Below are 13535 nucleotides of genomic sequence, written 5' to 3'. Positions count from 1 at the left end.
CAATCAAAAAGAAAGCTTTCAAAGAGAAAAATGGCCAAACAGGATACTCGAAGGCATAAGTAAGAATATTGCACGTAGCTTCCCAATTTAGTCAGTATAAGGCAGGGATGTATTAGATAATGGTTCCAGTTTCCTTCTATGTTATCCAGACAAGAACATTCTGAAATGAACTGTAAAAACACAAGAAGACTGGAAAATCATTCCTAGGAGAAGGCCAACTAAAGTGAAGTGCTGTAGCGTGGGGAAGAGGTGATTTAACAGGCTTTAGGTCTGTAGAGTAGACGCTATGGGTGATGTGGCTGATAAGTCTTCACAGCAGGATAGTAAGGAACTTTTATGTAATACTGTAACTATGTAACAAAAAGTCATAATGAATGTTTGGAAGATTATTTGTTTTGAAATACTTGCATACATTAGATAAGCATGTTAAGCCTACAACCATTATTTACACTTGGAGAAATGGGGAGAATAGTTGATTTTCCCAATGGTTAGTCATTATTTTGTATTACTACTTATTCCTTATTCTAAGTGATTTGAAATTTATTCTGTGTAAGTCTCAGGACACCATTCAGACTTTTTTATTCATCCTTTATTATATTTTCTTCCATCTACAATATTAAAATGGCTGCACAAAAATCCACCAATTTTGATAAATTTTTTTCTTAATGCACACTGTTATATGACAGCTGTCACGATACAATCTAACAAAATTGTTTCAAATGAAGTTAAACACAACCATGCATTACTAGAGCCATCTTACAGAAAAAACCAAACAAACTTTTTGGCCAACCCAATATCACATGACATGGACCAGTCAGTAGTTTATGTTTAATACAAGAAGCAGGCCAGCATTTTGGATACAGAACTATCTTCTGATTCTGACAAAAATAAGGGAAATGACAGAAGTATGTTTTAGGGAAGGTGTGTCCTCTGTCATTGTCACAGAGGCAATGTTCTTTAAACAAGGACATTAACAGCCCGCCCGAGCTGCCATAAACATTGCTGGTCTCTACACATCCTGAACCATCAGAAACAAACTGCCACCGTTCTTGTTTTTGGCCTGAGCAAGAGGACGGTGCTGAGAAAAATATTTTGATGAATGGTTCTTTTGTAACATCCATTATCTCTGAGGAAGAGGTGATCTTTGCATTTCATGAAAGGAGGCTATTTGAGAAGTATATGGTCAGCCTTACACGAGTGTGTCAAGCAAGTGCAGCAGTGAGAGTAAGAAAGCCACCTGTCTCCTCTCTGCATCTATTATCCAGTTACTGTGAAGTCTGACTACCTCTGCGGAGTATGTTTGGCACACTATTTGTTTAAACCTCTTTGAAGGAACCAGATACTGGTTTCTGAAGATATACTAAGGCCCATGGGAAAGGGCCACCTGCTTCTAGTACCAAAAGAGAATAAGCTCATTCCCCTCAGCCTTTTCACATTGTGGGGGACCCTGCGCCCATCCCTCCCCTCGCTCATCCCCTCCCAGGCAGTTTCCATGGACCGCCTTTATTTCTTGTGCCTGCATCCCACTTTCTTATTTCTTCTCATGCCTTATGTTTTTGTTGATGTTGAACACTGGGTATTTTCATATATTGTAGCAACTCTGTATTATGCCATAGCCTCCTTCCATGGCTTGGATGACATGGAACTATTAATCAAAAAAAAAAAGTTATAGCCATTTTAGAAAGGGCGAATTCACATGGGAACATGTTTTCTATAGGACACCAAATCTGAGGTATCTTGAAGGTATTTAGGTATGTGTCTGGCATTTAGGGTTGTTGTTATTGATGTGCAATAAATTTCCAGAATTAGTTCCCTAGATTCCACCTCCCCTGAAGTGTGCAGCTGCTCAGTGTTAGGGATGTCACTGCTCGGTTTTAGTTTGTGTATGTGTTTTAATTTTAATTTTTAAGGCTGGCTTCCTAGAGGCCACTTCTGGGACAACGTAAATTAATGGTCTGACAGTGATAGTTCAGAGATTGTTTAATGTAAGCACCTTGAGCCAGGAAGACTTCTGTGCTTCACTGATAGGTCTGAGTGTGGGTGAGGGTCGGGCAGTTAATGTTTCTTTCCCCCTAGATCCCTCTGTATGTTCAAGGTCTTACATTCAATCAGGTGAAGAGTAGATGTCTAAGCCTCAGTCTCTCCCAAATGTGTGTGCAGCTTTGTACTTACATGCAGCCTCTGAGCCATGAGGGATCTGTAGAAACCGCTGTGTCTTCCTATTAAATTTTGGTGGTTCTCCCAATCTTTTCATTACCCCAGTTAGTATTGTAGCCTCGGGATGGCTGTAACACTGGCCTCCCAGGATTGTTCACCATTGAGATGGTATTGTTTTTGACAATAACCCTGGAAATGGGTTTTTCCACGTTCTGCTCCAAATCAAGTCTGCCTGTCTCTATCAGTAAGGCCGCAGGATTTTCCCAGCCTTCCCCGCCCTTGGAGAACTAGCGCCACAGAGCTGAGGCGAGAGGGGAGGATGGCAACAGGCTAAAAAGCCACAGATCCCCATTGTTCTTGCTAAGGGTTAGTAGCGTTTCCTGAACAAAATAAAATTCATTGTATGCCCTTGGCCAATTTCCAAAGGCCTAAAATGGTTGTTTTGGAAAAATTTTCCAGTTATATCATTGCTGTTTAGGAAAAGATTTGCTGAGCTTCTCACTCCACTATTTTGGAAGTCCCAGAGATGATAATGTTAACCTCACTTTAAGAATATTCATAAGCTGTCCAACAAACACCCTAAAAACTTATGTATATCTATTACAGATTTTTAGAAAAACAAATTAGGAGAAAATCCTCAGAGAATTTCAAGTTTTCCCATCTATTCGGGTTTCTTATGATGAGGTAGTAAATTATCAAGTAAGTTTTAATTGCCTTGTGAAAATGAAACATCTAATTTAAATTTTTTGTTTTATCCATTTCTCCCTCTTTTGGGGTCTGAGTGTCCAGACAGCATGACTCCCTGTACCCCAATGGGTCGAAGACATTCCCTACCTCCGTAACAAGGGAGGAGGGCGTGGGTGTGGCCCACGAACCCCCAAGCCCTCAGCTAACCTCAGCCCCCGCAGCAGGCCAGGCCCCTTGAGGAGGGCGTGCAAGTGTTTTTCCACTTATAAAAATTTGGCACTAGGAACTATTCTTCATGTTTTCTTCAGCACCTCAAGCTTCTTTTCTCTTTTGTTCCCCTGTTTTGACTTCTTTCTCCCAGCTCTAAACTTTGCTTGCAGTTTTAGAGAATGAATTGTTTTTTAAATGTTCTCGAAGTCTGAGTAACCCTTCTACCTGACTTCCGATTCTCTCTCGCCTCTTCCAGGCAGACTCCCCCACCACGCCCCCTTATTGGCTTTGCTCTGTTTGGTTTCCACCAACAAATTACCCTTTGACTTAAAACAAGCTCAGCTTCTCACCTTCAACAAAAGAATATAAACACATCAAGTTGGACTTTGCTTCTCCTTCTAGGAAACATCGAATTTCTATCCTTCTGCAGCAAGTCCCTCACTATTTTTCCTTAGGTTTCTGTGTTTATAGGCTATGGATGGCAATCTTCATTTTTATCATCAGTGAATCTCTTCTCACATGAGTCATCGGTGGCCTTTACTCAAAGTTGGGGGATTTTGACAATATAGGATAGAGGTAAGAAACCCAAATGTAGAGAGAGACTAACACTGGCTTTATTTCTGGGTGACCACGGACACACTGTCATCTCCCTTGTCTCGCCAGGGGTGTTGGGAGAAGTTAAATACAATCATGCATATAAAACTCTAGTGTTTACCTGGCGTGAGGGATTAATGCATCAGTGGCTTATGTTTATTATTTTTAGTCATTCGACCACTATTTTTGACACTTTCTGTTTTCTGGGAATATAGCATATGAAAAGACAGCTGCAGTCACTGCCCATATTCCCTGTGACCTTTCTTCGCTGATGTCCTTTGTCTGATGGGCTTCTGGAATGGGCGTCGACTTTGAAGCTTAATAGGCATGATTCCAAATACTAACTCCTCGCCTTGTTGAGTGAATGTAGACACACTACTCTAGAGTCTCCAAGCCTACTCAGCATTAGAGTGGCAGTGGTGCATATTTTAGAATGCAGTCAGGATAATTAAATAAAATTAGTATTTAAATTTCTTCGGCAAATAGCTAGCATATGTTGCAGCACAACAGATGTTCATTTCCTCCTCTCCCCTACCTCTAGATGCTTTTCCCAAGGTTTCTCTTTCAGTACTTTTTCCCTCATATGATTTATTTCCAAGATATCAACCATTACTTTATCTAGCACTCTCTAAATCTACATTGGCCACCCCAAATTCAAAACAATCCAGTTTCATCTCTCCATGAATATATACACTGCATCTAGTGGTCCCACCATGACTTAAATTCACACATCGAAAATCACTATTATCTTTTTAACCCTCAAATCAGCTGCATTGTAAGGCTGCTTCTAAGTAGATTTTGTTCTTTCAGGCTCTCCTCCCTCCTACCTCCCTCTCTACACCACTGCTAGACTTATCTTCCCCAAGACTGCCTTCATCATTGTACACAAAACTTTCTAAAATATTCAGAATCCCTACTCCCAATTATCTACAAGATACATTCTTGTTTCTTAGTGCTACAAAAGCTGTGGGATCCAAAAACCAATCAAGCAGTCACTATGCAACAAGAATTCTATGTATCCCAGAGGTTTCTGACACACAGATATAAATTTCAGGCCTTAGAAACAATTTTCACCTCTTTGAAGTTCCTCTCATTTCTATAACAAGGCAAGAAGCTGGACAAAATGACTTCTAAGTCAGCTTCTAATTACAGGTTTCAGGAAGGCATGGGAATGTCAACAGGTGTCAAGGATGCATACATTTTCTAAACCTCAGGGGTACAATTTGTTGAAAAAAGAAAAAGTCGCATCTCTTTCCCTGGATTTCCTTTGTGCCACAGATTGTGTCCAAGAACTTCTGGCTATAAATGGTTTCTTTAGGCAGAATCAGGTCTACCGACTACTCTCTGCTGAAAAGTGTGAAAGGACATTTGCTGCAAAACTTCTTTCTGCACCTTGGGTGAAATGGTAAGACTTTGAATTAAGATTTATGTTTTTCTGGGAAGTGGAAGAATCTTCATATTGTATGTTGGGTTTTTGGGTTTTGGTTTGTTTTGTTTGTTTTAATAACTAAAAGCCTTGGATCTTTTCCTTTTGAAATATTTAGCCTCGTTTTCTCTGAGAACTAAGGTTAAGCTTTACTTGAGCTTTGGACACCTAGTGATCTTAATTTTCAAGGACATTCAAGTAGATTGCTTTAATTTTCTCTTTGTAATTTTGTCTCCACACTTGAAGATAGATAGATAACTGTCTAGTATCGATTGGCTACTAGATTCCACTGCCCTCCACAGAGACAGGGATTATTAGAGGCAAATAGCTGAGTGTGACTGATAACGTACAGGTCTCGTGCAAAATCTCCAACAAACTGGATTCTTTGCAGTGCCTTCCGCCCCTGGAGACTGAGGCAGAGGAGCAGGGCAAATCACTTGAGTCGAGACGCAGAAGTAAGAATGAACCTGATGTGAAGAGAGGACAAGCTCCTGAGGAAGCGTAGGGCCATATGGAGGGAGACCTAGGAAGTAGCATCGTTCAGGTTAAGTAGAGCTAGATTAGCAAACCTCAAAAACAAGGAAGAAGAATTCACACTTTGTCCCAAAATAATAGGAGGCTATTGGTGATTTTGCCAACAGGAATTGTGGAATTCTTTATTTTTCACTTAAGAAAGGGGTAATCACATTTTTATTTTGGAGTTCAAGAATTTAAATATTATTTTAAGTCACGCTGATCTTCATAAGAGATGAAAAGGCTTTAAAAAAAAGTAATATAAGCAGACTGTCTAACTTGACCTGACTTAACTTTCTTTATTGATAGAGGACTCTTTTACCATCAGATGTGAATTTATCCTCATATTTAATTCCTTCTATTCAGATGCTCAGATAAGCTAAGAACATCTCAAAGGAGAGAGTGACTTGAAGTATGTTCTGTAGGCAGAACTGCAGAATAAGCCTCACTTGGACTTCATAAAATTGTAGCTTGTGTACAGAGAAGTAATCATTAGAGCCAATTATCTTTAAACAGACTGATGTTTCAAATTCTAATTACAAAGTTTTAGCCTCATTAACACATGTGCTTCATTTTATGTCTTGGCTACCACATTTTATTGTTACAATTCATTAAAAATAATGTGAAACATGAAGAGGATCATAGACTTCGTATAAGCAAAAGAAGAAAATAGTGCCTGGGTAATGGTAACAACACTTTACACTTGCATAGCGACTTCCTTTTAAGGAGCTCAAAACATTTCACAAACATTATCTCATTAATCCTATGAGTACAGCAATAGAAAAATAATTTCTTAGCTCTCTGAACTAAGGAAAGTGATATATTAAAGGACTACAGTTTGTTCCAGTATCCAGAATTATGAACAACTGAAGTAAAATATTCTGATTCCTTTACTGATATTTTAAAATTTATATTCAGTAAAATTGACCTTTTCATTGTACCTTCCTATGAGTTTTTACACATAAAGATTAATGTAACTGCCACCACATTCAAGATACAAAAGTCCTATCCAAAAAATTTTGTAATCAAACTCTCCCACATTTGCCCCTGACAAATACTAATCTGCCTTCCATCCCTACTGATTTGTCTCTTTTAGAGTTTCCTATAAATGGAATCACAGAGCATAACCTTTGGTTTCTTTACCTCATATAATGCCTTTGAGGTCCATCTGTGTTGTTGTGTGAATAAATAAATAGTTCATTCCTTTTATTGCTGAGTAGTACTCCATTATATGGATGTACACACTCTTCTGTTACAGGACAGGTAGGCTGTTTCCAGTTTGGGTTGATTTTTTTTTCAATAGAGAAAATATATATATTTTTGTACATATTTTTGTGTGAAAATAAGTTTCATTGAGGATAAATGCCATGATTGGAATTGCTGATTAAATGCCTGGTAATTTTATAAGAAACTGACAAAATGTTTTCCCGAGTGTCTGTATTATTTTGAATTCCTACCAGCAAAGTATGAAAGTTTCAGTTACTTTACATTCTTATTAGCATGTGCTATCACTCTTAAATTTTGTATTTTAACCCTTCCAGTCATGTATAGCAGCATGCCATTGTAGTTTTCACATGCATTTCTATAACGGCTGACACTAAGTATCTTTTATGTGCTTATTTTCCATTGTATATTTCCTTTGCTAGGCTGTCTGTTCAACTTTTTACACTTAAGAAGTTCTAGGAGTATTTGTAGATTCCTCGGGGTTTCTACACAATCATCTGTCACTCAAGACAATTTTATAAACTCGTTCCCAATCTAAGGCATTTATTTTTTGGTTCATTGTATCTAAGTTGTGAAATTTATGAACCCATATTTACTTGTTCTTTTATTATCCTTTTACTGTGAGGAGCCTGTAGTGATACTGTCTTCCATTTCTGATTCTGGCAACTTGTTTCTTCCTTTCTTTAATTGTTATTCCAACTACAGGTTCATCAATTTCATTGATCTTTTAAAAAAACCAGCTTTTAGTTTCACCAATATTTTTTCTGCTTTTTATGTGTTTTAAAATTAATTGATCATCTTTGTTATTTTCTTCTTTCTGCTTGCTTTGGGATTTTCTTTAGATCCATCTCAAACTTGTTGATTCGATCCCTTTGTTTTTATTAGAGCATTTTAATGTTATAAGTTTCCCTCTAAGCATTACTTTAGTTACATTACTCAAATATGGATATTTTGTATTTTAATTTTCATTAAGTTCAAAACATTTTCCAATTTTCCTTACTCCTCCTCTTTGACCCGTGGATTATTTAGAAGTATGTTCTTTAATTCCCGAGTATTTGGAAAATTTTCAGTTATCTTTCTGTTACTGATTTTGAGTTTAAATCCATAATGATCAGGCAATATACTTTGTATGATTTCAGTTCTCTTGAACTTGTTAAGATTTTTTATGACCAAGATATAGCCTATCTTGAGAATATTTCATTTGTACTTGGAAAGATTATGTATTCTGCTTTTGTTGGATGGAGTGTTCTATAAATGCCAGCTATGTGCAGTTGATTGATAATGTTGTTCAGTTCTTCTATATCCTTCTGAATAGTATTTGCATGCTATATGTTTTTCCATCCTTCTAATAAATATATATAGAGAGAGATAGAGAGAGTTTAAATAAATATATATGTGAGTTTCTTGTAGATATGTAGTTGGGCCTTGAATTTTCAAAAATTCATTAAAACTTTTATTTTTTATTCCATGTGTTCAAGCAATTCAAATTTAATATAATTATTGCCCTGACTGGTGTGGCTCAGTTGGTTGGAGCATCGTCCTGTAGACAAAATATCGCCGGTTTGATTCCTGGTCCGGGCATATGTCCAGGTTGCGGGTTTGGTTCTGGTTGGGGTGCATAAAGAGGCAACTGATCAATGTTTCTCTCTCACATCAATGTTTCTCTCCCTCTATTTCTCCCTCCCTTCCCCTCTCTCTAAAAATAAATAAATAACATTTTTAGAATTAAATTTAATATAGTTGTTGATATTTTTGCATTTAGGTCTACCATGATATCATGTTTTTCTTTTTCATTCCTTCTGTTTTTTCATTCACTTCTTTTCCCTTTTCTCCCCCCTTTTGGATTATTAAAATAGGTTTTAGCATTTAGTTCTGGTTTATCTGTTGAGGATTTTACTGTATCTCTTTGTAATTTTTTGATAGCAGTTGATCTAAGGATTATAACATACATATTGAACTTTCCACAGTGTACTTAGGATTGATGTTTTACCACTTCAAGTGGAATATAGAAACTTTACCCTGTATGTCCCTTTATGTTCTCCTCTATATGGTGTAGTTACAATACACATTATATCTATGTATATTGAAAACCCTGTTAGGTAGGATAGATAGCGAACCGAGTCAGGCAGGAGGAGGGAAACATGTCTCACCCACTACTCAGCAGTCCTGAGCCTGGTCTCATGAGATCCCCAGGTATTCAGAACATCACGAGAAAAACTATGATACTGCAGGAGGAGAGTCCTTGAAACTCTGTGTACTGGGAAAGGGAGCCTCTGTAGCAATTTCATTAACTAAAACAAAATAGCCTTTACAAGCTGAGAAAGAAAGTCTTTGTAGCTGTAATTATTCTCAAGGTTTAGAAGAGGGAGAAGGAGGGGTAACCTAGAAACTGACTAAATTATGTGACCCCGGAACCTCAATAGTTGGCATACTCAGATGAGCTTAGTGCCCACTGGAAGCCAGGTGCTCGGGGTATAGAACAAACTTACTAACAACGATATTTCCTCTATATTTGGGACATTCAGACTAGCCGGGTACCTGCTTTCAGCTTCATGCTCAAGTGTATTTCGTAAATAAACTTGCTCTCTCAGTCCAGTGTGCGTGTGTGTCTCTCGCCTGAATTATTCTCTTGCAAGCAAGGCAGGAACCGAGCCTGGAACCCTCAGACTCGTATCTTTCCTGGAACCAACCCATCAAAATGTTACAGTTTTTGCTTTCGACAATCATAAATATTTTCAAGAACTTAAAGGGGAAATTTGTCTGCTATGCTTACCCTGATATTTACTATTTCTCTCCCTCTTCTTTCATTGCTGATACTCCACGTTGCCTTCCAGAGCCATTTTCATTCAATATGAACTCCCTTTTCCATGCCTTTAAGGACATTTCTTCTGGCAACAGATTCTCTAGTTTTCCTTCACCTGAGAATGTCTTTATTTTGGCTCCATTCCTGAAGGATAGTCTTATTGAGTATAGACTTCTGGACTGATATTTCTTTTCTTTCAGTACTTTAAAAATGTCCCACTGCCTTCAGCTCACTGTTATCTGGATTCTGATGACAAATCTGCTATCATTCAATACTGTCTCCCTACACACATCAATATTTCAGTTTTCTGTGGTGGCTTTCCACATTTTTTGCCTGTTGTTAGCTTTCAGGAGTTTGGTTATGTCTCTGGACATGGATTGCTTTGCATTTACCCTGTTTGGGTTTCACTGAGCTTCATGCATTTCTAAGTTTATGTCTGTGACCAAATTTGTCAAGTACTCAGTCATTATTTTAAAAAGTTTTTCTGAACCACACTCCTTCTATTATCATCCTGGGATGAATGATACGAATGTTCTACCTTAGTATTCAACCCATGAATGCCTCAGAATCTGTCCATTTCTTTTCAATCTTTTTTTCAGATTGGATGCTCTCAATGATATCTGTTCAGTTTTCCAGCTCTCTCCTTTGTCATCGTCATTCTGTTCTTGAATCCATCCCTGACTTTTTAAGGGTTGTTTTTTTTTTCCTAAAGTTAACCTTTGTTTCTGTTTCTCTGTTTCTGTTTTTCCGTCTTCCATTACTCTTTTGAGGCTTTCTATTCTTCCATTTATTTTGGAGTATTTGCCATTACTTCTTGGATGTTCTTGAATACTTCTTGGATTACTTTGAATATTCTGGTGTTTGTCTCATTGAAATGTTACAGAGAATATTGATTTTATTATTTGTTTTTTGATTTTAGTAGTAATCGATCCTGTTAGACTCAGGCTATAAATCCCTACTTGCCTTCCGTGGGCTACGGTTCCACAGTCAGTTCAGTTTTTGAAGCTGTGCGGTGCTGTTCGGACCTGCCTTTGTGTGCACCCCCCAGGACGGTCGTCTAGCACCTGGGAAGTGGTCTGCCCACAGTTTCACTCGCAGAGCCTTCGGTATGCTAATGAGTCGGATTCAAGCATGCCCAACTTGTAACTCTACCCAAAGTGTGCATACGCCTTTCTGAAAATAGTTTTCTGAGCCCCCTCCTGTCTGTGAGCTCCCTGACCCCTTCTGTCTCGCAGGAACCCCTTTCTCGGTCCTCTGGCTGGTAAGCCATGGCTTTAGAGTCCCCACTCTGCTGCGTGGGACTGAGTTTGTCTCCAGGACCAATACAGGAAAAGAAACAATGGGCAATTCCCTACCCTCCAGAGACTAGAGTTCCTCTGATCAGAGATAAGTGTTCCCTCATGTGAGTTCTAGGTGCCTGCCTGCCTGTCGCTGCCCTTGCTATCACCGCTGCTTTGGCGTTGCCTGGGGGCTGGGGTGAGAGACAACAGAACAAAACGTAGAGGATTTTCCCCCACTTTCTCTGCCTCTAGCAGGCCCCTTTCCTGCCTGTTAGCCAAGAAAGAGAAAATTTCTCTCATGTATGTTTTGGTTCACATTCATCCCACAGTTCCAGGTTTTAGGCTGCCTTTGAGTTCATTGCCAAAAGATGTTAGAGAAGAAAGAAGTGGAAAGTTTACCGATTTGGTTGTTTTAAGTTCTGGTTTCTTCCCCCAATTTGTGCGCTACCATTTACTTTTCAGCCTTCAGAGGGCTGCCCTCAGCATCACGTCCCGGGTTTTGAGCTGCATATGAGGGAAAAGACCGAGTGGAATGTGTTTATCCCATCTTGACTGGAACCAGAAACCAAGGTTCAGATTTCTTGGGTCCTCATCATCACACCAATCTTAAAAGTATGCTTTAGCCTAGAGCCTTAAAACAAATATCCAAACAATAATAGTACGTAAGATTTAAGTAACAAAGCTGCCAAAAACTCAAGCATTTTATTTAACCCTGCCGTATAACTCTCTGAGGATTATATAATAGGTGTTTTATATATTTCTATTGTACAGATTGGAGACCGAGGTGCAAAGGCATTAAGTAATTTACCCAAGGTCAAACAACTAATAATAACTGATGAGGGTTAGGGGAGTGGTTAGAATTTGCATCCAGGTAGTCTGACCTCAGAGACCAACTTATGAATCACACATATGTGCTTAGTTCTCTGTATCTATGCTCTTTTTTTTGTTTTGTTTCAGTATATATGATATTGTGCATTTATGTGAGAGCACTGAATATAATTACTAGAGCTACAAACTTAATTCATTTTACCCTAAGTTTAGGAAAGAGTAAAGATTAGCTGGCAAAGAGATGATATTACCACTTCTCAGAAGGGCTGAGAAAATATTATGGGAATCAAAACAGCTCTAAAATCCCATTGATCCTTTAAAATGTGTGTGTATCAGCTGGATTTATTCACACAGTTCTTGTTTTCTCTAATGTTAACTGGAAGAGCACATGGAGGGTAGGCGGTTTCTGTAAAATCAGCAACCCCTGTGAAAAAGAAAAGTTTGTTTTTTTAATTAAAATAATCAATAGCTTTCACTTATCCACAAAATTAATACTCCAACCATGGCACATGTGTAGTGGTGTAAACTGTGAAGTCTGTGGAGTAAGGTCGGTCTTGGGACGCCACAAGATAACTAGGAAATTGAAAGTCTAGGTGTTTTGCTGGCCATTTCACTGAGTAATTTTATGTTGTTGAATATAGTTAAAAAGTGGACTTGTATTTTATCATCCTTGTTTTTATTTTATTCTTATTGCAATTAATTTTTACCATATTTTCCAAAAGTATAATCATGCAATGGCTTGGAAATTAAATTAGAAAAACAAATAAGGTGGTTCTTTACCACATCTAAAGCACAATGACTGCCTTTAATTCTAAAAGAAGCAATGGCAAAAGGAATTAGATGAGTCCCTGACATGGTTTTCTTTCTTCAATGATTCTTCAAGTGTCTAAAAAATATGCCTGGAATGTTGTGTTTGTAAGAGACAAAGATCTGGAGAAAGGTCCCAAGAGCTGGTTTTGAATCTGCCTACAAGCTGGTGTTGACACGTATCACGTCTTTCCCTTCATATTTTAGGCTTAGCGGGTAAGTTCCTCCAGCTCCTTAATGAAAAGCCCAACAGCTGCTGCAGCAGGGAAGACCACTGAAGCCAGGCAAGGGCCAGCAGGCCTGGGTTTCTTGGGTGGCTGGAGGGCCTCGCGGAGCACCGTGGTGCTTCATTCTCAGCCCTCGCAAGACGAAGACAGCAGAAGGAAGCGGGGGCAAGCGCACCCTGGCCCTTGCTCTTGTCCTCATTACTCTTCTCTGGCAGTGACAAACAGCTCTGGCTCCTTTAATCTAATCAGCTCAATCAGCATTCTACTCATATTTTTTCGCCCACATGCTACACAAACATTGATGTCTGGTTAAACATGACAATCAGCCAACTTCTCTGGAGGTTCTCTTAAGTATCTGGAATGAGATCTTTATGTAAGAGAATACAATATATTGCAACAAACATGTTATGTGTTCTTAGAGAAAAGAACTGTCTACAGTGTAGAGACTGTGTTCCCTGTGATAAAGTTTTACCATATTTAATTTAAAAAAAACCCCTCTACTTGTTCAAGACTTTTTAAAAAATCCTAATTGATCCAGATCTCAGTATTATAAAAAGAAAAATTTACAGAATTAGAAAATTGGGATGTATAAATATCCCAGTTTGTTCTAATCAAAATATTAAGAAGAAGTAGTCAAAACACAGAAAATAAAAATAAGCCATTAGTTATATGCATCACGTTCTATAAACTAGTCCATCAGTGTTGGTTTATAGCCTTCACATAATAGTTGCTTGAATATATTCACGTCTTTTAGTCTACTTGATCCACACTCTCCTGTA

This window comes from Pteronotus mesoamericanus, unplaced genomic scaffold, assembly GCF_021234165.1.
Source record: "Pteronotus mesoamericanus isolate MK-2021 breed Mesoamerican mustached bat unplaced genomic scaffold, CSHL_Meso_final contig_46, whole genome shotgun sequence".
Classification (NCBI taxonomy): domain Eukaryota; kingdom Metazoa; phylum Chordata; class Mammalia; order Chiroptera; family Mormoopidae; genus Pteronotus; species Pteronotus mesoamericanus.
The sequence above is the reverse complement of the archived record's forward strand: the minus strand, read 5'-3'. Positions refer to the sequence as shown.